This window comes from Hyla sarda, chromosome 10 (genome assembly GCF_029499605.1).
Source record: "Hyla sarda isolate aHylSar1 chromosome 10, aHylSar1.hap1, whole genome shotgun sequence".
In the NCBI taxonomy this organism is placed as follows: domain Eukaryota; kingdom Metazoa; phylum Chordata; class Amphibia; order Anura; family Hylidae; genus Hyla; species Hyla sarda.
In genome coordinates, this window is record NC_079198.1 from 127419284 (window position 1) to 127444616 (window position 25333).

General features: G+C 45.7%; 1 pseudogene; it reads left to right on the plus strand.

Moving 5' to 3' along the window:
- Nucleotides 1-21734: 21734 nt before the first annotated feature.
- Nucleotides 21735-22542, plus strand: LOC130293253 (octapeptide-repeat protein T2-like; annotated as a pseudogene).
- The last annotated feature ends 2791 nt before the right edge of the window (nucleotides 22543-25333 follow it).

Consider the following 25333-nt stretch of genomic DNA (forward strand, 5'->3'; position numbering starts at 1 on the left):
CCCCCTGTACATATGTTCTGCAGTGAATTGTATTATAAAATGTCTTGTATCTTTAAGAGTTATGTCATGTGATTGTTAACCAGGTGATCCCAAGAGTGACCTATGGGCTCCCTGCTAGTCTCCCCCATATAAGCCCTGGGTGGAGCTTCTCTCTCTCTTCTGCTGGGGTCCAGTGCAGTCTTGTCTAGTGTGTGTGTCCAGAGTGTTGGAGACCTCAAAGTCCAGTCCTGCAGCCACCATTAAGTCAAGTAACATAAAGTCACAGCTTTATGAGTCAAGTCAGTCCCTGTCATCTGTCAAGTCAGTGTGGTCTGCATTCAATTGTACTACTACAAGTCCCAGCAGGCGCTTAAGGTCTCTGAAGTCACTGTTCACGTCCTTGGGCCCTGGCTGAACTGTATAGACTTTACCATCTGTCTACCCTCAGTAAAGCTACTGTTGTCTGTAACTTGGCGTCGGAGTCATTATTGCCCCCCGTGCCTAGCCCAGGATCCAGCTTCGGGTGGTTATAGGCTAAACCACGCCCTGGCATCACGAATACAAGGGTTTAATGCCATCTGCCCTTAGGGTAACAACATCTGCCCTCATCACACCCCGCTACCACAAAAATGTATTATGCCTTTAAGACCGGTTTTCATCTGATTGTAACCCAGTGAGGTCCCCAGTGACCATGTGACCTAAGGGTGACCTATTGGACCCCACCAGAGTCTCCCCCATATAAGCCGTGGGTGGAGCCTCTACTCTCTTTCTCTTTAAGTCTTTGCTGAGTTGCAGTAAGGTCAAGTCCTAGGTGTTTGTCTGGAGTCCTAAAGAGGCCTAAAGTCTACCACGCTGCCACGGATCCTAAAGTCCAGTACCCCACAGGTCAAGTCAAAGCCTGGTAAGCTACAGAAGGGGTGAAGTCAGTCATAGTCTGCCATAGTCAAGTCAGTCCAAGTCAATCTGTCTTCAGCCAGCGTGGCTCTGCAGCAAATTGTCCCAGTCCACCATAAGTCCTAGCAAGCCCTAAGGTCTCTGAAATCACTGGTCACCTCCTTGGGCCCAGCCAAGCTGTATAGACTGTTACACCTGTCTGACTCAGTAAAGCTGCCGCTGCTCTGTAACTTGGCGTCAGAGTCATTATTTGTCCTTCGGGTGGTGTAGAGGTAAAACCACACCCTGGCGTCACGAACACAAGGGGTTAATGCCATCTTCCCCTAGTGTAATTCCATCTGCCCTCATCATACCCTCACCACACTCTACCTATTAGGAGGGCAACTCTTCCTACTGAGGAGGCAACTGTACCTACTGTACCTACTGATGGGGCAACTCTAACTACTGGGGGAGCCCTGTACCTACTGATGGGGCAGCTCTAACTACTGGGGGAGCCTTTTACCTACTGATGGGGCAACTCTAACTACTGGGGGAGCCCTGTACATACTGATGGGGCGACTCTAACTACTGGGGGAGCCCTGTACCTACTGATGGGGCAACTCTAACTACTGGGGGAGCCTTTTACCTACTGATGGGGCAACTCTAACTACTTGGGGAGCCCTTTACCTATTGATGGGGCAACTCTAACTACTGGGGAAGCCCTGTACCTACTCATGGGGCAACTCTAACTACTGGGGGAGCCCTGTACCTACTGATGGGGCAACTCTATCTACTGGGGGAGCCCTGTACCTACTGATGGGGCAACTCTAACTACTGGGGGAGCCCTTTACCTACTGATGGGGCAACTATAACTACTTGGGGAGCCCTTTACCTACTGATGGGGCAACTCTAACTACTGGGGGAGCCCTGTACCTACTGATGGGGCAACTCTAACTATTTGGGGCACTGAAGCTACTGATAGGGCAAATCTAACTACTTGGGGCACTGTATCTACTGAGGGGGCAACTCCAACTACTGGGAAGTCACTGTAACTATTGGGGGGGGGGGGGGGGCAACTCAATCTACAGAAATGCTAGAATCGGCACACAGACAGTGCAGCAGAACACTAGACCTCATGCAATGTCAAAACTGTACAAGGGCCCCGCATCTTCCATGTGACACACACAATATTAGTGACTTCCTATGGGGCAACGGAACTGAAGTAATGGCTTCAAAAAATGCAACTGATTCCGAATTGTCAGGAAAATATTCAATTGATCCTAAATTCAAGTGCAGGAACACCACGTTTTTGTTGCACCAACTTCCTCAGGGACGCCATCGACAATGTAATTCCCTCAGGAGCCCCTTCGGTTTATAAATGGCGCCTGAGGAGGGGATTAGTGCAACCTCGAAATACGCATTCCTAACCATGCTGACACAATCTCCATTTCTACTAACACATTTTCTCACTGTGCCTCCAGCTGTTGCAAAACTACAACTTCCAGCATGCCCGGACAGCCGTTGGCTGTCCGGGCATGCTGGGAGTTGTGGTTTTGCAACAGCTGGAGGCATCCTGGTTGGGCAACACTGCCATACTGTGTGAACACTTCTCTAATACACATGACCCAAGACATAGTCAATGCTCCCACCCCTGCTATGTCCACGTGTAATCCCCTCCGCACATCTAAGGTCCTGAGCTCTCATTCTACAGCGACTCTTGGGGAGATGTCATTAATAATTATTATCATCAGCGATGATCACAGGGAATAATATACACAGGGCTACAATACAGAGAGAACGGCTTAACACAATGTTGCACTATATTTTACTGGTGACTGGTTATGTTGATGCCCAAAGCAGATAAGACTTTGGGTCCTTTGGGGCAATTGAGGCAAATACTAGTAATAAAATCAAGATGCGGGAAAAAAAAACAATAAGCTAATTTTATCTTTTTTTATTTATTTATTTTTTTACCTCAATGTCAATCCCATCATACCATGCTGGTTTATTAAAATGTGCATGAGCCATGATGAGTAAAGGAAGAGAATTTGTATTTAATCTGAGTACAGTTCAAACTACTATAATACTGCCCAACTATATACAAGAATATAACTACTATAATACTGCCTCCTATATACAAGAATAGAACTACTATAATACTGCTCCTATATACAAGAATATAACTATAATACTGCACCTATATACAAGAATATAACTACTATAATACTGTTCCTATATACAAGAATATAACTACTATAATACTGCTCCTATATACAAGAATATAACTACTGTAATACTGCTCTTATATACAAGAATATAACTACTATAATACTGCTCCTATATACAAGAATATATCTACTATAATACTGCCTCCTATATACAAGAATATAACTACTATAATACTGCCCCCTATATACAAGAATATAACTACTATAATACTGTCTCCTATATATAAGAATATAACTACTATAATGCTGCTCCTATATACAAGAATATAACTACTATAATACTTCTCCTATATACAAGAATACAACTACTATAATACTGCTCCTATATACAAGAATATAACTACTATAATACTGCCTCCTATATACAAGAATATAACTACTATAATACTGCTCCTATATACAAGAATATAACTGCTATAATCCTGCTCCTATATACAAGAATATAACTACTATAATACTGCTCCTATATACAAGAATATAACTACTATAATACTGCTCCTATATACAAGAATATATCTACTATAATACTGCCCCCTATATACAAGAATATAACTACTATAATACTGCCCAACTATATACAAGAATATAACTACTATAACACTGCTCCTATATACAAGAATATAACTACTATAATACTGCTCCTATATACAAGAATAGAACTACTATAATACTGCTCCTATATACAAGAATATAACTACTATAATACTGCCTCCTATATACAAGAATATAACTACTATAATACTGCTCCTATATACAAGAATATAACTACTATAATACTGCTCCTATATACAAGAATATAACTACTATAATACTGCCTCCTATATACAAGAATATAACTACTATAATACTGCTCCTATATACAAGAATATAACTACTATAATACTGCCTCCTATATACAAGAATATAACTACTATAATACTGCCTCCTATATACAAGAATATAACTGTTACGCCGAGCGCTCCGGGTCCCCGCTCCTCCCCGGAGCGCTCGCTTCACTCCCTCCGCTGCAGCGCTCCGGTCACGTCCTCTGACCCGGGGCGCTGCGATCCTGCTGCCAGCCGGGATGCGATTCGCGATGCGGGTAGCGCCCGCTCGCGATGCGCTCCCCGGCTCCCCTACCTGACTCGCTCCCCGTCTGTTCTGTCCCGGCGCGCGCGGCCCCGCTCCCTAGGGCGCGCGCGCGCCGGGTCTCTGCGATTTAAAGGGCCACTGCGCCGCTGATTGGCGCAGTGGTTCCAATTAGGGTTTTCACCTGTGCACTTCCCTATATTACCTCACTTCCCTTGCACTCCCTTGCCGGATCTTGTTGCCTTAGTGCCAGTGAAAGCGTTCCTTGTGTGTTCCTTGCCTGTGTTTCCAGACCTTCTGCCGTTGCCCCTGACTACGATCCTTGCTGCCTGCCCCGACCTTCTGCTACGTCCGACCTTGCTTCTGCCTACTCCCTTGTACCGCGCCTATCTTCAGCAGCCAGAGAGGTGAGCCGTTGCTAGTGGATACGACCTGGTCACTACCGCCGCAGCAAGACCATCCCGCTTTGCGGCGGGCTCTGGTGAAAACCAGTAGTGGCTTAGAACCGGTCCACTAGCACGGTCCACGCCAATCCCTCTCTGGCACAGAGGGTCCACTACCTGCCAGCCGGCATCGTGACAGTAGATCCGGCCATGGATCCCGCTGAAGTTCCTCTGCCAGTTGTCGCTGACCTCACCACGGTGGTCGCCCAGCAGTCACAACAGATAGCGCAACAAGGCCAACAGCTGTCTCAACTGACCGTTATGCTACAACAGTTGCTACCACAGCTTCAGCAGTCATCTCCTCCGCCAGCTCCTGCACCTCCTCCGCAGCGAGTGGCCGCTCCTGGGATACGCTTATCCTTGCCGGATAAATTTGATGGGGACTCTAAGTTTTGCCGTGGCTTTCTTTCCCAATGTTCCCTGCATCTGGAGATGATGTCGGACCTGTTTCCCACTGAAAGGTCTAAGGTGGCTTTCGTAGTCAGTCTTCTGTCCGGAAAAGCCCTGTCATGGGCCACACCGCTCTGGGACCGCAATGACCCCGTCACTGCCTCTGTACACTCCTTCTTCTCGGAAATCCGAAGTGTCTTTGAGGAACCTGCCCGAGCCTCTTCTGCTGAGACTGCCCTGTTGAACCTGGTCCAGGGTAATTCTTCCGTTGGCGAGTATGCCGTACAATTCCGTACACTTGCTTCAGAATTGTCCTGGAATAATGAGGCCCTCTGCGCGACCTTCAAAAAAGGCCTATCCAGCAACATTAAAGATGTTCTGGCCGCACGAGAAATTCCTGCTAATCTACATGAACTTATTCACCTAGCCACTCGCATTGACATGCGTTTTTCTGAAAGGCGTCAGGAACTCCGCCAAGATATGGACTCTGTTCGCACGAGGCGTTTCGTCTCCTCGGCTCCTCTCTCCTCTGGTCCCCTGCAATCTGTTCCTGTGCCTCCCGCCGTGGAGGCTATGCAGGTCGACCGGTCTCGCCTGACACCTCAAGAGAGGACACGACGCCGTATGGAGAACCTCTGCCTGTACTGTGCTAGTACCGAACACTTCCTGAGGGATTGTCCTATCCGTCCTCCCCGCCTGGAAAGACGTACGCTGACTCCGCACAAAGGTGAGACAGTCCTTGATGTCTACTCTGCTTCTCCACGTCTTACTGTGCCTGTGCGGATGTCTGCCTCTGCCTTCTCCTTCTCTACAGTGGCCTTCTTGGACTCTGGATCTGCAGGAAATTTTATTTTGGCCTCTCTCGTCAACAGGTTCAACATCCCAGTGACCAGTCTCGCCAGACCCCTCTACATCAATTGTGTAAATAATGAAAGATTGGACTGTACCATACGTTTCCGCACGGAGCCCCTTCTTATGAGCATCGGATCTCATCATGAGAGGATTGAACTTTTGGTCCTCCCCAATTGCACCTCGGAGATTCTCCTTGGACTTCCCTGGCTTCAACTTCATTCCCCAACCCTGGATTGGTCCACTGGGGAGATCAAGAGTTGGGGGTCCTCTTGTTCCAAGAACTGTCTAAAACCGGTTCCCAGTAACCCTTGCCGTAACTCTGTGGTTCCTCCAGTAACCGGTCTCCCTAAGGCCTATATGGACTTCGCGGATGTTTTCTGCAAAAAACAAGCTGAGACTCTACCTCCTCACAGGCCTTATGATTGCCCTATCGACCTCCTCCCGGGTACTACTCCACCCCGGGGCAGAATTTATCCTCTCTCTGCCCCAGAGACTCTTGCCATGTCCGAATACGTCCAGGAGAATCTAAAAAAGGGCTTTATCCGTAAATCCTCCTCTCCTGCTGGAGCCGGATTTTTCTTTGTGTCCAAAAAAGATGGCTCCCTACGTCCTTGCATTGACTACCGCGGTCTTAATAAAATCACGGTTAAGAACCGCTACCCCTTACCCCTCATCTCTGAACTCTTTGATCGCCTCCAAGGTGCCCACATCTTCACTAAATTGGACTTAAGAGGCGCCTATAACCTCATCCGCATCAGAGAGGGGGACGAGTGGAAAACGGCATTTAACACCAGAGATGGACACTTTGAGTATCTGGTCATGCCCTTTGGACTGTGCAATGCCCCTGCCGTCTTCCAAGACTTTGTCAATGAAATTTTTCGTGATCTGTTATACTCCTGTGTTGTGGTATATCTGGACGATATCCTAATTTTTTCTGCCAATCTAGAAGAACACCGCCAGCATGTCCGTATGGTTCTTCAGAGACTTCGTGACAACCAACTCTATGCCAAAATTGAGAAATGTCTGTTTGAATGCCAATCTCTTCCTTTTCTAGGATATTTGGTCTCTGGCCAGGGACTACAGATGGATCCAGACAAACTCTCTGCCGTCTTAAATTGGCCACGCCCCTCCGGACTCCGTGCTATCCAACGCTTTTTGGGGTTCGCCAATTATTACAGGCAATTTATTCCACATTTTTCTACCATTGTGGCTCCTATCGTGGCTTTAACCAAGAAAAATGCTGATCCCAAGTCCTGGCCTCCTCAAGCAGAAGACTCCTTTAAACGACTCAAGTCTGCCTTTTCTTCGGCTCCCGTGCTCTCCAGACCTGACCCTTCCAAACCCTTCCTATTGGAGGTTGATGCCTCCTCAGTAGGAGCTGGAGCTGTTCTTCTACAAAAAAATCCTTCCGGGCATGCTGTCACTTGTGGTTTTTTCTCTAGGACCTTCTCTCCAGCGGAGAGGAACTACTCCATCGGGGATCGAGAGCTTCTAGCCATTAAATTAGCACTTGAGGAATGGAGGCATCTGCTGGAGGGATCAAGATTTCCTGTTATTATCTACACCGACCACAAGAACCTCTCCTACCTCCAGTCGGCCCAACGGCTGAATCCTCGCCAGGCCCGGTGGTCTCTGTTCTTTGCCCGATTTAATTTTGAGATTCACTTTCGTCCTGCCGATAAGAACATTAGGGCCGATGCTCTCTCTCGTTCCTCGGATGCCTCAGAAGTTGATCTCCCTCCGCAACACATCATTCCACCTGACTGCCTGATCTCCACTTCTCCTGCCTCCATCAGGCAGACTCCTCCAGGAAAGACCTTTGTTTCTCCACGCCAACGCCTCGGAATCCTCAAATGGGGTCACTCCTCCCATCTCGCAGGTCATGCGGGCATCAAGAAATCTGTGCAACTCATCTCCCGCTTCTATTGGTGGCCGACTCTGGAGACGGATGTTGGGGACTTTGTGCGAGCCTGCACTATCTGTGCCCGGGATAAGACTCCTCGCCAGAAGCCCGCTGGTTTTCTTCATCCTCTGCCTGTCCCCGAACAGCCTTGGTCTCTGATTGGTATGGATTTTATTACTGATTTACCCCCTTCCCGTGGCAACACCGTTATTTGGGTGGTCGTTGATCGATTCTCCAAAATGGCACATTTCATCCCTCTTCCTGGTCTTCCTTCTGCGCCTCAGTTGGCTAAACAATTTTTTGTACACATTTTTCGTCTTCACGGGTTGCCTACGCAGATTGTCTCGGATAGAGGGGTCCAATTCGTGTCTAAATTCTGGAGGGCTCTCTGTAAACAACTCAAGATTAAATTAAATTTTTCCTCTGCATATCATCCCCAGTCCAATGGACAAGTAGAAAGAATTAACCAGATCCTGGGTGATTATTTGCGACATTTTGTTTCCTCCCGCCAGGATGACTGGGCAGATCTCCTTCCATGGGCCGAATTTTCGTATAACTTCAGGGTCTCTGAATCTTCCTCCAAATCCCCATTTTTCGTGGTGTACGGCCGTCACCCTCTTCCCCCCCTCCCTACCCCCTTGCCCTCTGGTCTGCCCGCTGTGGATGAAATTTCTCGTGACCTTTCCATTATATGGAGAGAGACCCAAAATTCTCTCTTACAGGCTTCTTCACGCATGAAGAGGTTCGCGGATAAGAAAAGAAGAGCTCCCCCCGTTTTTTCCCCTGGAGACAAGGTATGGCTCTCCGCTAAATATGTCCGCTTCCGTGTCCCTAGCTACAAGTTGGGACCACGCTATCTTGGTCCTTTCAAAATTTTGTGTCAAATTAATCCTGTCTCTTATAAACTTCTTCTTCCTCCTTCTCTTCGTATCCCTAATGCCTTTCACGTCTCTCTTCTCAAACCACTCATCCTCAACCGTTTTTCTCCCAAATCTGTTCCTCCCACTCCTGTTTCCGGCTCCTCGGACGTCTTCTCGGTCAAGGAAATTTTGGCTGCCAAAAAGGTCAGAGGGAAAAATTTTTTTTTAGTAGACTGGGAGGGTTGTGGTCCTGAAGAGAGATCCTGGGAACCTGAGGACAACATCCTTGACAAAAGTCTGCTCCTCAGGTTCTCAGGCTCCAAGAAGAGGGGGAGACCCAAGGGGGGGGGTACTGTTACGCCGAGCGCTCCGGGTCCCCGCTCCTCCCCGGAGCGCTCGCTTCACTCCCTCCGCTGCAGCGCTCCGGTCACGTCCTCTGACCCGGGGCGCTGCGATCCTGCTGCCAGCCGGGATGCGATTCGCGATGCGGGTAGCGCCCGCTCGCGATGCGCTCCCCGGCTCCCCTACCTGACTCGCTCCCCGTCTGTTCTGTCCCGGCGCGCGCGGCCCCGCTCCCTAGGGCGCGCGCGCGCCGGGTCTCTGCGATTTAAAGGGCCACTGCGCCGCTGATTGGCGCAGTGGTTCCAATTAGGGTTTTCACCTGTGCACTTCCCTATATTACCTCACTTCCCTTGCACTCCCTTGCCGGATCTTGTTGCCTTAGTGCCAGTGAAAGCGTTCCTTGTGTGTTCCTTGCCTGTGTTTCCAGACCTTCTGCCGTTGCCCCTGACTACGATCCTTGCTGCCTGCCCCGACCTTCTGCTACGTCCGACCTTGCTTCTGCCTACTCCCTTGTACCGCGCCTATCTTCAGCAGCCAGAGAGGTTGAGCCGTTGCTAGTGGATACGACCTGGTCACTACCGCCGCAGCAAGACCATCCCGCTTTGCGGCGGGCTCTGGTGAAAACCAGTAGTGGCTTAGAACCGGTCCACTAGCACGGTCCACGCCAATCCCTCTCTGGCACAGAGGGTCCACTACCTGCCAGCCGGCATCGTGACAATAACTACTATAATACTGCTCCTATATACAAGAATATAACTACTATAATACTGCTCCTATATACAAGAATATATCTACTATAATACTGCTCCTATATACAAGAATATTACTACTATAATACTGCTCCTATATACAAGAATATAACTACTATAATACTGCTCCTATATACAAGAATATAACTACTATAATACTGCCTCTTATATACAAGAATATAACTACTATAATACTGCTCCTATATACAAGAATATATCTACTATAATACTGCCTCCTATATACAAGAATATAACTACTATAATACTGCCCCCTATATACAAGAATATAACTACTATAATACTGTCTCCTATATATAAGAATATAACTACTATAATGCTGCTCCTATATACAAGAATATAACTACTATAATACTTCTCCTATATACAAGAATACAACTACTATAATACTGCTCCTATATACAAGAATATAACTACTATAATACTGCCTCCTATATACAAGAATATAACTACTATAATACTGCTCCTATATACAAGAATATAACTGCTATAATCCTGCTCCTATATACAAGAATATAACTACTATAATACTGCTCCTATATACAAGAATATAACTACTATAATACTGCTCCTATATACAAGAATATATCTACTATAATACTGCCCCCTATATACAAGAATATAACTACTATAATACTGCCCAACTATATACAAGAATATAACTACTATAACACTGCTCCTATATACAAGAATATAACTACTATAATACTGCTCCTATATACAAGAATAGAACTACTATAATACTGCTCCTATATACAAGAATATAACTACTATAATACTGCCTCCTATATACAAGAATATAACTACTATAATACTGCTCCTATATACAAGAATATAACTACTATAATACTGCTCCTATATACAAGAATATAACTACTATAATACTGCCTCCTATATACAAGAATATAACTACTATAATACTGCTCCTATATACAAGAATATAACTACTATAATACTGCCTCCTATATACAAGAATATAACTACTATAATACTGCCTCCTATATACAAGAATATAACTACTATAATACTGCTCCTATATACAAGAATATAACTACTATAATACTGCTCCTATATACAAGAATATATCTACTATAATACTGCTCCTATATACAAGAATATTACTACTATAATACTGCTCCTATATACAAGAATATAACTACTATAATACTGCTCCTATATACAAGAATATAACTACTATAATACTGCCTCCTATATACAAGAATATAACTACCATAATACTGCTCCTATATACAAGAATATATCTACTATAATACTGCCCCCTATATACAAGAATAAAACTACTATAATACTGCCTCCTATATACAAGAATATACCTACTATAATACTGCTCCTATATACAAGAATATAACTACTATAATACTGCTCCTATATACAAGAATATAACTACTATAATACTGCTCCTATATACAAGAATATAACTACTATAATACTGCCTCCTATATACAAGAATATAACTACTATAATACTGCTCCCTATATACAAGAATATAACTACTATAATACTGCTCTTATATACAAGAATATAACTACTATAATACTGCTCCTATATACAAGAATATAACTACTATAATACTGCTCCTATATACAAGAATATAACTACTATAATACTGCTCCTATATACAAGAATATAACTACTATAATACTGCTCCTATATACAAGAATATAACTACTATAATACTGCACCTATATACAAGAATATAACTACTATAATACTGCTCCTATATACAAGAATATAACTACTATAATACTGCCCCCTATATACTAGAATATAACTATTATAATGTGACTGTAGATGGTATTATTACGGTACCATAGGTAATATAACATTGGGGTGGCTCTTGTTTGCTGTATATTAGTAAATATGGAGATGTGATCTCTCTGTAGGTGTCGGAGGTCACTGATACGTTGTTTCCCCCGCACTCTGTGGCTCCTCGGATGAGATGCTTGGTCCAGACTACATCCAGTGCGGACACCTGTGAGACGCAGGACATAAAGGCGGCATTGAGGCATCTTGGCACCGCGCGCCTGGGAACGGCAGGAAACAGCCGCTGTCATTGTATCTTCACATCAAAACATTCTCCTGGCCGGAGTGAGAAGAAGGGGATCGGGTAAAGTTACAGCCGCTCTCCATGGGGAACATTACACCGAAATGTCACTGCAGCCTTCTGGGGCGGATTGTCTGCAGTATGGTCGCCACTTTCACTGAACACATTGTATGGGGTAAAGATGGCGGAACACCCCACAGCCACCCCGGCACAGAAATCACCTGATGCCCGCGAAACCAACAGGAAGGAATAAGATCCATGACCTATGACCTATTTTCTGGGGATATAGAAAAATAGAATGTGTCAGCAGATCATTCAGCCCATCTAGTCTTCCCAATATTCCAAATACTATGAAGAGTCACTGGCCCTACGGTGTATGAAGGATAGCCTTATACCTATCCCTATCTTATATGAAGGATAGCCTTATACCTATCCCTGTCTTATATGAAGGATAGCCTTATACCTATCCCTATCTTATATGAAGGATAACCTTATACCTATCCCTATCTTATATGAAGGATAACCTTATGCCTATCCCTATCTTATATGAAGGATAACCTTATACCTATCCCTATCTTATATGAAGGATAGCCTTATACCTATCCCTATCTTATATGAAGGATAGCCTTATGCCTATCCCTATCTTATATGAAGGATAACCTTATACCTATCCCTATCTTATATGAAGGATAACCTTATACCTATCCCTATCTAATATGAAGGATCGCCTTATACCTATCCCTATCTTATATGAAGAATAGCCTTATACCTATCCCTATCTTATATGAAGGATAGCCTTATACCTATCCCTATCTTATATGAAGGATAGCCTTATACCTATCCCTATCTAATATGAAGGATAGCCTTATACCTATCCCTATCTTATATGAAGGATAGCCTTATACCTATCCCTATCTTATATGAAGGATAGCCTTATGCCTATCCCTATCTTATATGAAGGATAGCCTTATGCCTATCTCTATCTTATATGAAGTATAGCCTTATGTCTATCCCTGTCTTATATGAAGGATAGCCTTATACCTATCACTATCTTATATGAAGGATAGCCTTATGCCTACCCCTATCTTATATGAAGGATAGCCTTATGCCTATCCCTATCTTATATGAAGGATAGCCTTATATCTATCCCTATCTTATATGAAGGATAGCCTTATGCCTATCCTTATCTTGTATGAAGGATAGCCTTATGCCTATGCCTATCTTATATGAAGGATAGCCTTATATATATCCCTATCTTATATGAAGGATAGCCTTATGCCTATCCTTATCTTGTATGAAGGATAGCCTTATGCCTATCCCTATCTTATATGAAGGATAGCCTTATCCCTATCTTATATGAAGGATAGCCTTATGCCTATCCTTATCTTATGTGAAGGATAGCCTTATACCTATCCCTATCTTATGTGAAGGATAGCCTTATGCCTATCCTTATCTTATATGAAGGATAGCCTTTTACCTATCCCTATCTTATATGAAGGATAGCCTTTTATCTATCCCTAACTTATATGAAGGATAGCCTTTTACCTATCCCTATCTTATATGAAGGATAGCCTTATGACTATCCTTATCTTATATGAAGGATAGCCTTATGCCTATCCTTATCTTATATGAAGGATAGCCGTATGCCATTCCCTTTCTTATATGAAGGATAGCCTTATGCCTATCCTGTCCTCTATATAACACTATATCCTCTATATATAACACTATGTCCTCTATATAACACTCTTCTATCCTCTATATATAACACTATGTCCTCTGTATAACACTATATCCTCTATGTATAACACTATGTCCTCTATATATAACACTATGTCCTCTATATAGCACTATATCCTCTCTATATATCACTATATCCTCTATATATATCACTATGTCCTCTATATAACACTGTCCTCTATATAACACTATATCCTCTATATATAACACTATGTTCTCTATATAACACTATATCCTCTATATATAACACTATGTCCTCTATATAACATTATATCCTCTATATATAACACTATTTCCTCTATATAACACTGTCCTCTTTATAACACTATATCCTCTATATATAACACTATGTCCTCTATTTAACACTATATCCTCTATATATACAGTGGGGATCAAAAGTTTGGGCATGTCAGGTGAAAATGTGTATTAATGTGCATAAAGAAGCCAAGGAAAGATGAAAAAATCTCCAAAAGGCATCAAATTACAGATTAGACATTCTTATAATATGTCACCAAAAGTTACATTTTATTTCCATCATTTACACTTTCAGAATAACAGAAAACAAAAAAATGGTGTCTGCAAAAGTTTGGGCACCCTGCAGAGTTAATATCTTGTACTGTCCCCTTTGGCAAATATCGCCACTTGTAAACGCTTTTTGTAGCCAACCAAGAGTCTTTCAATTCTTGTTTGAGGTATTTTTGCCCATTCTTCCTTACAAAAGTCTTCCAGTTCTTTGAGATTTCTGGGCTGTCTGTCACGCACTGCTCTTTTAAGGTCATCCATAGATTTTCAATTATGTTGAGGTCAGGAGATTGTGAAGGCCATGGCAAAACCTTCAGTTTACGCCCCTAGATGTAATCCCCCGCGGATTTCGAGGTGTGTTTAGGATCATTATCCATTTGTAGAAGCCATCCTCTCTTTATCTTCAGCTTTTTCACAGATGGCATCAAGTTAGCATCCAAAAGTTGCTGAAATTTTATTGAATTCATTTTTCCTTCTACTCGTGAGATGTTCCCTGTGCCACTGGCTACAATACAACCCCAAAGCATGATTGATCCACCCCCATGCTTAACAGTTGGACAGAGGTTCTTTTCATTAAATTCTGTTCCCCTTCTTCTCCAAACGCACCTTTGCTCATTCCGGCCAAAAAGTTCAATTTTAACCTCATCGGTCCACAGAACTTGTTTCCAAAATGCATCAGGCTTGTCTACATGTTCATTTTGCAAAGTTCAAACGCTGATTTTTGTGGTGAGGACGTAGAAGAGGTTTTCTTCTGATGACTCTTCCATGAAGACCATATTTGTACAAGTATCTCTTTATAGTGGAATAGTGTACCACAACTCCAGTGTCTGCCAGATCTTTCTGGAGGGATTGTGCAGTCAAACGTGGGTTTTGAATAGTTTTTCTCACAATCCTGCGAGCTGTTCTGTCTGATATTTTTCTTGGTCTTCCAGATCTTGCTTTAACTTCCACTGTTCCTGATGACTGCCATTTCTTAATTACATTCCGAACAGAGGATATTGACATCTGAAAACATTTAGCTATCTTCTTATAGCCTTCTCCAGCTTTGTGAGTGTCAACTATTTCCAGTTTCAGATTTCTAGACAACTGCTTAGAAGAACCCATGGTGCTGATTGTTGGGGCAAGGTCAGATGAGTGTGGGCATTTAAAACCTTTGAGATTGACATCACCTGGTCTTCCCAGATGATGATTGAGAACAATCCATGACACTGGCAGGTCTCAGCTTTGCAAAGGGGGCAGTGCATGCTATAAATTCTGCAGGGTGCCCAAATTTTTGCAGACGCCATTTTTTAGTTTTCTGTTATTTTGAAAGTGTAAATGATGGAAATAAAATGTAACTTTTGTTGACATATTATAAGAATGTCTAATCTGTAATTTGATGCCTTTTGGAGATTTTTCCATCTTTCCTTGGCTTCTTTATGCACATTAATACAAATTTTTACCTGGGGGGCCCAAACTTTGGATCCCCACTGTAACACTATGTCCTCTATATAACAATACGTCCTCTTGTGATAGTTTTTCTCCTATTTAAATCTCCTCTCCTCCTCTACTGTGTTGATTCCCTTTATGTAGATAAAGTTTTCTATCATATCCCTCTGTCTCCTCCTATACATGTTAATGGAGAAGTATCATGCATAAAAACTTATCCCCTTTCTGAACACATGAGCACTTTTCTCTCTACTTCTACGGTAATACCTCTCCCTATACACCCATGAGCACTTCCTTCTCTACTGCTAATACCTCTCCCTATACACCCATGAGCACTTCTCTCTCTACTACTAATACCTCTCCCTATACACCAATGAACACTTCCCTCTTTCTACTGCTAATACCTCTCCATATACACTCATAAGCACTTCCCTCTACTGCTTATACCTTTCTCTATACACCCATGAACATTTTCCTTTATGGCTAATACTTCTCCCTTACACACCCATGATCACTTTCCTCTACTGCCAATACCTCCCTCTATACACCCATGAGCACTTCCCTCTTTCTAATGCTAATACATCTCCCTATACACCCATGAGCACTTCTCTCTACTGCTAATACCTCTCTCTATACACCCATGAACACTTTCCATTATGGCTAATACTTCTCCCTTATACACCCATGAGCACTTTCCTCTACTGCCAATACCTCCCCCCTATACACCCATGAGCACTTCCCTCTTTCTAATGCTAATACATCTCCCTATACACCCATGAGCACTTTCCTCTACTGCTTATACCTCTCCCTATACACCCATGAGCGTGTCCCTCTACTGCTAATACCTCTCCATATACATCCAAGCATTCTGCTAACATTTCCTGCTGCTCTATTACATTGTCTTCCTACCTTTAAATCTTCTGAAATAATTACCTCGGGTACCGAGGTTAGGACGGTATCACATATTCTGTCTTTGGGGTTTTATGTCCCAGGTTCATTATTTTGCCCTTATCCTCATTAACTGTTAGTTGCCAGGGTTCAGACCATTTTTTAGCTGTGTGAGTGCAGCTCTGGAGTATAATACAGAGGATGTCATAGGAGAAAGCTCAAATAATACCGCACATGGTGATTCATATTTCCCTATAAACATATAACTGCAGTGTTTTTGCTGTATTTGCGGTGAGTTTTGCGCTTATTTTGGGGCGTTTTTCTCCCCCATAAGCCGCTGTGTCTGTTTCACCCTTCCCCTGCTGGTCTCAGGACACGTTGTCACAGATCGTGCGCAGCATCCGCAGTCTCTTCCAATTATCTCCGGGCCGGGGTTGTTCTCGGGGGGAATCTTCAGGCTCCGATGAATTCGCTGGAAGTTTCTTTGGTTCTAATTAAAAAGAAGCTAATTAAGAAGTTCCCTCTCGATCTTGCGGAGCATAGTGCGACAGGCGCAGGCCCCACCTGACGAGTCACGTCTTCTCCGCTCAGCACGAATGTGGAGGTGTCTCCCAACCCCCGCTCCAAGGTCAAAGACGTCATTCCACAACCAACACCTCAGCTCTAGACCACTGGGGGGTCCTTATTGTATTCACATCCACTTTGAAAAATCAAAATACACAGGCCTGACAGTAGCACAGAGTATTTCAGCACAGAAGCCTGCGGATCCTGTGGTGGTGCAGGGTTCCTAGAAGCATAGATGTTACGCCGAGCGCTCCGGGTCCCCGCTCCTCCCCGGAGCGCTCGCAACATCCTCGCTACGGCAGCGCCCCGGTCAGATCCACTGACCGGGTGCGCTGCGATACCGCCTCCAGCCGGGATGCGATTCGCGATGCGGGTGGCGCCCGCTCGCGATGCGCACCCCGGCTTCCGTACCTGACTCGCTCTCCCTCGGTCCTGTCCCGGCGCGCGCGGCCCCGCTCCCTAGGGCGCGCGCGCGCCGGGTCTCTGCGATTTAAAGGGCCACTGCGCCACTGATTGGCGCAGTGGTTCCAATTAGTGTGTTCACCTGTGCACTCCCTATGTATACCTCACTTCCCCTGCACTCCCTCGCCGGATCTTGTTGCCATTGTGCCAGTGAAAGCGTTTCCTTGTGTGTTCCTAGCCTGTGTTCCAGACCTCCTGCCGTTGCCCCTGACTACGATCCTTGCTGCCTGCCCCGACCTTCTGCTACGTCCGACCTTGCTCTTGTCTACTCCCTTGTACCGCGCCTATCTTCAGCAGTCAGAGAGGTTGAGCCGTTGCTAGTGGATACGACCTGGTTGCTACCGCCGCTGCAAGACCATCCCGCTTTACGGCGGGTTCTGGTGAAAACCAGTAGTGACTTAGAACCGGTCCACTAGCACGGTCCACGCCAATCCCTCTCTGGCACAGAGGATCCACCTCCTGCCAGCCGGCATCGTGACAATAGAGTATATATTCCAGTACTTATCAGCTAAGGAGGAAGAGGAAGTTGTGTAGTTCTTTCCAGTCTGGCTCTCTGCTGACAACTCTGTCTGTGTCAGGAACTATCCAGAGCAGCATATGTTTGCTATGGGGATTTGCTCCTGCTCTGGACAGTTCCCGACATGGACAGACGTGTCAGCAAAGAGCAATGTGGCCAGACTGGAAAGAACTACACAACTTCCTCTTCTTCCTCAGCTCAGCTTTTTGGCACCAGTTGATTTAAAAACAAAATTTCCACCGGAGTACCCCTTTAAATTGACAATTACATAGTACACATTAAAGTCTGCAGGGTTCCTGAAAGCACAGAGTATTTCAGGAAAGGAATATGTTAATTTTGCAGAAAGTCACAGACTGAGATGTACATAGTGGAAGAAGCAGGGTCCCCCAGAGTATTTCAGGAGAGGAATGTGCTGAACTTACGAGAAATAACAAACTGCGGGTAACCCAGTGGAAAGAGCAGGGTCTCCTAGTGGCACAGAGTATTTCAGGAAATGTACATTTTGCAGGAGTTCTGTACATAGTGGAGTCTCCCAGCAGCACAGAGTATTTCAGGAGAGTTATGTGCGGCCACAATACATATCAGTGATTCCTTTCCAACAGAATTGTTTCGGTATCTTGATTCGCTTCTTCATCCGAATTCTGTCGTTTCAATGTGTTTCTTATTTCCGGCAGGATTCCTTTATACAGTTTATTTAACTTTTACATTTTTTCCTGACGAGAAAAAAAAGAAAAAAAAAATCCTCTGAATAAATCAGGATTTACTTCTCTGCACAAAAGAGAACACACAGAAGGGAAACAAAGGCGACACCTGGAGGAGCAAGGCCGTCCCCATTGTTCGCCTCTTACTGCGCCATTCATTAGAGATGGCAGCGCAGAAGCTGCCATAGGAAACAGGGCTGGTTGGGTAGTTGGTGCTTTCACCTGTTGCAATACTACAACTCCCAGCCTTCGGCTGTCTGAGCATGCTGGGAGTTGTGGTTTTGCAACAGCTGGAGGCCCCCTGCTTGGGAAACACTGTATTACGTATACCGGCCTGGCATAGAAGAGGAAGTGCAGCTTAACCCATTCATGTCTGGGGCGTACAGCCTCTGCGAGCAGCTGATCCGCCGGTAAACACACTTAAATGCTAAATCTCTAACGTGATAATTTTATAAGCGTCCGATGGAAAACTTGGCGGATTTACGGGATTGTAATAACGTGAAAATTGCTCAACGGACGCTGGCAGCCCCCCAGCAGGAAACAACGGGGAGCATTCACCAGCGGCCGGCACAGAGGGCAGAGGAGGGAGAGGCTGTAATTTCAGGAGATTGCTTTAATTAAAGAAGACTCTCAATAGTTTCCTTGTTTGTGTCTGAAACCTTATCACGTAGCAAGAAAGTCACCGGCCGCACGGCGAATATATGTCACGTGAAGAAAGAGGTGGAGGAAGAAGAACAGGAGAAAGAGAGGAAAGGAGAAAGAACAGGAGGAGGAGAGGAAAGGAGGAAGAGAGGAAAGGAGGAAGAACAGGGGGAGGAGAGGAAAGGAGGAAGAGAGGAAAGGAGAAAGAACAGGGGGAGGAGAGGAAAGGAGGAAGAGAGGAAAGGAGGAAGAACAGGAGGAGGAGAGGAAAGGAGGAAGAGAGGAAAGGAGGAAGAACAGGAGGAGGAGAGGAAAGGAGGAAGAGAGGAAAGGAGGAAGAACAGGGGGAGGAGAGGAAAGGAGGAAGAGAGGAAAGGAGGAAGAACAGGGGGAGGAGAGGAAAGGAGGAAGAGAGGAAAGGAGGAAGAACAGGAGGAGGAGAGGAAAGGAGGAAGAGAGGAAAGGAGGAAGAACAGGGGGAGGAGAGGAAAGGAGGAAGAGAGGAAAGGAGAAAGAACAGGAGGAGGAGAGGAAAGGAGGAAGAGAGGAAAGGAGGAAGAACAGGAGGAGGAGAGGAGGAAGAATGGGAGGAGGAGAGGAGGAAGAATGGGAGGAAGAGAGGAAAGGAGGAAGAATGGGAGGAAGAGAGGAAAGGAGGAAGAGAGGAAAGGAGGAAGAACAGGAGAAAGAGAGGAAAGGAGAAAGAACAGGAGGAGGAGAGGAAAGGAGGAAGAGAGGAAAGGAGGAAGAACAGGGGAAGGAGAGGAAAGGAGGAAGAGAGGAAAGGAGGAAGAACAGGAGGAGGAGAGGAAAGGAGGAAGAGAGGAAAGGAGGAAGAACAGGAGGAGGAGAGGAGGAAGAATGGGAGGAGGAGAGGAGGAAGAATGGGAGGAAGAGAGGAAAGGAGGAAGAATGGGAGAAAGAGAGGAAAGGAGGAAGAGAGGAAAGGAGGAAGAGAGGAAAGGAGAAAGAACAGGGGGAGGAGAGGAAAGGAGGAAGAGGAAAGGAGGAAGAACAGGGGAAGGAGAGGAAAGGAGGAAGAGAGGAAAGGAGGAAGAACAGGAGGAGGAGAGGAAAGGAGGAAGAGAGGAAAGGAGGAAGAACAGGAGGAGGAGAGGAAAGGAGGAAGAGAGGAAAGGAGGAAGAACAGGAGGAGGAGAGGAGGAAGAATGGGAGGAGGAGAGGAGGAAGAATTGGAGGAAGAGAGGAAAGGCGGAAGAATCGGAGGAAGAGAGGAAAGGAGGAAGAATGGGAGGTAGAGAGGAAAGGAGGAAGAATGGGAGGAAGAGAGGAAAGGAGGAAGAATAGGAGGAGAGGAGAGGAGGAAGAAGAACAGGAGAAAGAGAGGAAAGGAGAAAGAACAGGGGGAGGAGAGGAAAGGAGGAAGAGAGGAAAGGAGGAAGAACAGGAGGAGGAGAGGAGGAAGAATGGGAGGAGGAGAGGAGGAAGAATGGGAGGAAGAGAGGAAAGGAGGAAGAATGGGAGGAAGAGAGGAAAGGAGGAAGAATGGGAGGTAGAGAGGAAAGGAGGAAGAATGGGAGGAAGAGAGGAAAGGAGGAAGAATAGGAGGAGAGGAGAGGAGGAAGAAGAACAGGAGAAAGAGAGGAAAGGAGAAAGAACAGGGGGAGGAGAGGAAAGGAGGAAGAGAGGAAAGGAGGAAGAACAGGAGGAGGAGAGGAGGAAGAATGGGAGGAAGAGAGGAAAGGAGAAAGAATGGGAGGAAGAGAGGAAAGGAGGAAGAATGGGAGGAGGAGAAGAGAGGAGAAAGAATGGGAGGAAGAGAGGAAAGGAGGAAGAATAGGAGGAGGAGAGGAGAGGAGGGAGAATGGGAGGAAGAGAGGAAAGGAGGAAGAATAGGAGGAGGAGAGGAGGAAGAATGGGAGGAAGAGAGGAAAGGAGGAACAACAGGAGGAAGAAAGGAAAGGATTAAGAATGGGAGGAAGAATGGAAACAAGGAAGAACTAGAGTCGGAGTGGAAAGGAGGAAGAATGGGAGGAGAGGAAAAGAGGAAGAACAGGAGGAGTAGATTAAAGGAGAAAGAAAAGAATGAAGAGAAGTAAGGAGGAAGACCCGGGGAGGGGGGGGAAGGAGGAACAACAGGAAGGGAGAATAAACGAGGAAAAACAGGAAGGGGAGTGGAAAGGAGGAAGCACAGGAGGGAGAGAGGAAAGGAGGAAGAACATGAGAAATAGAGGAAAGGAGGAAGAACAGGAGGAAGATAGGAAAGAGGAAGAACAGGAGGAAGAAAGGAGGAAGAACTAGAGGGGGAGAGGAAAGAAGGAACAACAGGATGGGGAGAGAAAAGGCGCAAAAACGGAGGAGGAGAGGAAAGGAGGAAGAATGGGAGGAAGAACTAGAGGAAAAAAAGAAAGGAGGCAGAACAGGAGGAATAAAGGAAAGGAGGAAGAACAGGAGAAAGAGAGGAAAGGAGGAAGAATGGGAGGAAGAGAGGAAAGGAGGTAGAACGGGAGGAGGAGAGGAAAGGAGGAAGAGAGGAAAGGAGGAAGAACAGGAGGAGGAGAGGAGGAAGAATGGGAGGAAGAGAGGAAAGGAGGAAAAATGGGAGGAAGCAGAGGAAAGGAGGAAGAATAGGAGGAGGAGAGGAGAGGAGGAAGAATGGGAGGAAGAGAGGAAAGGTGGAAGAATAGGAGGAGGAGAGGAGAGGAGGAAGAATGGGAGGAGGAGAGGAGGAAGAATGGGAGGAAGAGAGAAAAGGAGAAAGAATGGGAGGAAGAGAGGAAAGGAGGAAGAATGGGAGGAAGAGAGGAAAGGAGGAAGAATAGGAGAGGAGGAAGAATGGGAGGAAGAGAGGAAAGGAGGAAGAATGGGAGGAAGAGAGGAAAGGAGGAAGAATGGGAGGTAGAGAGGAAAGGAGGAAGAATGGGAGGAAGAGAGGAAAGGAGGAAGAATAGGAGGAGAGGAGAGGAGGAAGAAGAACAGGAGAAAGAGAGGAAAGGAGAAAGAACAGGGGGAGGAGAGGAAAGGAGGAAGAGAGGAAAGGAGGAAGAACAGGAGGAGGAGAGGAGGAAGAATGGGAGGAAGAGAGGAAAGGAGAAAGAATGGGAGGAAGAGAGGAAAGGAGGAAGAATGGGAGGAGGAGAAGAGAGGAGAAAGAATGGGAGGAAGAGAGGAAAGGAGGAAGAATAGGAGGAGGAGAGGAGAGGAGGGAGAATGGGAGGAAGAGAGGAAAGGAGGAAGAATAGGAGGAGGAGAGGAGGAAGAATGGGAGGAAGAGAGGAAAGGAGGAACAACAGGAGGAAGAAAGGAAAGGATTAAGAATGGGAGGAAGAATGGAAACAAGGAAGAACTAGAGTCGGAGTGGAAAGGAGGAAGAATGGGAGGAGAGGAAAAGAGGAAGAACAGGAGGAGTAGATTAAAGGAGAAAGAAAAGAATGAAGAGAAGTAAGGAGGAAGACCCGGGGAGGGGGGGGAAGGAGGAACAACAGGAAGGGAGAATAAACGAGGAAAAACAGGAAGGGGAGTGGAAAGGAGGAAGCACAGGAGGGAGAGAGGAAAGGAGGAAGAACATGAGAAATAGAGGAAAGGAGGAAGAACAGGAGGAAGATAGGAAAGAGGAAGAACAGGAGGAAGAAAGGAGGAAGAACTAGAGGGGGAGAGGAAAGAAGGAACAACAGGATGGGGAGAGAAAAGGCGCAAAAACGGAGGAGGAGAGGAAAGGAGGAAGAATGGGAGGAAGAACTAGAGGAAAAAAAGAAAGGAGGCAGAACAGGAGGAATAAAGGAAAGGAGGAAGAACAGGAGAAAGAGAGGAAAGGAGGAAGAATGGGAGGAAGAGAGGAAAGGAGGTAGAACGGGAGGAGGAGAGGAAAGGAGGAAGAGAGGAAAGGAGGAAGAACAGGAGGAGGAGAGGAGGAAGAATGGGAGGAAGAGAGGAAAGGAGGAAAAATGGGAGGAAGCAGAGGAAAGGAGGAAGAATAGGAGGAGGAGAGGAGAGGAGGAAGAATGGGAGGAAGAGAGGAAAGGTGGAAGAATAGGAGGAGGAGAGGAGAGGAGGAAGAATGGGAGGAGGAGAGGAGGAAGAATGGGAGGAAGAGAGAAAAGGAGAAAGAATGGGAGGAAGAGAGGAAAGGAGGAAGAATGGGAGGAAGAGAGGAAAGGAGGAAGAATAGGAGAGGAGGAAGAATGGGAGGAAGAGAGGAAAGGAGGAACAACAGGAGGAAGAAAGGAAAGGAGAAAGAATGGGAGGAAGAAAGGAAACAAGGAAGAACTAGAGGGGGAGTGGAAAGGAGGAACAACAGGAGGGGGAGAGGAAAGGAGGAAGAACGGGAGAAGGAGAGGAAAAGAGGAAGAACAGGAGGAGTAGATTAAAGGAGAAAGAAAAGAATGAAGAGAAGTAAGGAGGAAGAACCGGGGAGGGTGGAAGGAGGAACAACAGGAAGGGAGAATAAACGAGGAAGAACAGGAAGGTGAGTGGAAAGGAGGAAGCACAGGAGGGAGAGAGGAAAGGAGGAAGAACATGAGAAAAAGAGGAAAGGAGGAAGAATAGGAGGAACAGAGGAAAGAGGAAGAACAGAAGGAAAAAAGGAGGAAGAATGGGCGTAGGAGAGGAAAGGAGGAAGAATGGGAGGAAGAAAGGAACGGAGGAAGAACAGGATGGAGAGAGGAAAGGAGGAAGAACATGAGAAATAGAGGAAAGGAGGAAGAACAGGAGGAAGAAAGGAAAGAGGAAGAACAGGAGGAAGAAAGGAGGAAGAACTAGAGGGGGAGAGGAAAGAAGGAACAACAGGATGGGGAGAGAAAAGGCGGAAAAACGGAGGAGGAGAGGAAAGGAGGAAGAATGGGAGGAAGAACTAGAGGAAGAAAAGAAAGGAGGCAGAACAGGAGGAATAAAGGAAAGGAGGAAGAACAGGAGAAAGAGAGGAAAGGAGGAAGAATGGGAGGAAGAGAGAAAAGGAGGTAGAACGGGAGGAGGAGAGGAAAGGTGGAAGAATGGGAGGAGGAGAGGAAAGGAGGAAGAACGGGAGGAGGAGAGGAAAGGAGAAAATATGGGAGGAAAAGAGGAAAGGAGGAAGAAAGGAAAGGAGAAAGAATGGGAGGAAGAAAGGAAATGAGGAAGAACTAGAGGGGGAGTGGAAAGGAGGAACAACAGGAGGGGGAGAGGAAAGGAGGAAGAACAGGAGGGGAAGAGGAAAGGAGGAAGAACAGGAGGGGAGAGGAAAGGAGGAAGAACGGGAGGAGAGGAAAGGAGGAAGAACAGGAGGTAGAAATTAAAGGAGGAAGAAAAGAATGAAGAGAAGTAAGGAGGAAGAACCGGGGAGGGGAGGAAGGAGGAACAGGAAGGGAGAATAAAGAAGGAAGAACAGGAAGGAGAGCGGAAAGGAGGAAGCACAGGAGGAAAGGAGGAAGAACATGAGAAATAGAGGAAAGGAGGAAGAATAGGAGGAACAGAGGAAAGAGGAAGAACAGAAGGAAAAAGGGAGGAAGAATGGGAGGAAGAGAGGAAAGGAGGAAGAATGGGAGGAAGAAAGGAACGGAGGAAGAACAGGATGGAGAGAGGAAAGGAGGAACAACATGAGAAATAGAGGAAAGGAGGAACAACAGGAGGAAGATAGGAAAGAGGAAGAACAGGAGGAAGAAAGGAGGAAGAACTAGAGGGGGAGAGGAAAGAAGGAACAACAGGATGGGGAGAGAAAAGGCAGAAGAATGGAGGAGGAGAAGAAAGGAAGAAGAATGGGAGGAAGAACTAGAGTAAGAAAAGAAAGGAGGCAGAACAAGAGGAAGAAAGGAAAGGAGGAAGAACAGGAGGAAGAGAGAAAATGAGGAAGAACTAGAGTGCAGTGGAAAGGAGGAACAACAGGTTGGGGAGGAAAGGAGAAAGAACGGGAGGAGGGGAGGAAATGAGGAAGAATGGGAGGAGGAGAGGAAAGGAGGAAGAACAGGAGAAGGAGAGGAAAGGAGGAAGAACAGGAGAAGGAATGGACAGGAGGCAGAACAAGAGGAAGAGAGGAAAGGAGGAAGAACTGGAGGAAGAGAGGAAAGGAGGCAGAACAGGAGGAAGAAAGGAAAGGAGGAAGAATGAGAGGAAGAGAGAAAAGGAGGATGGACGGGAGGAAGAGAGGAAAGGAGGAAGAACAGGAGGAGG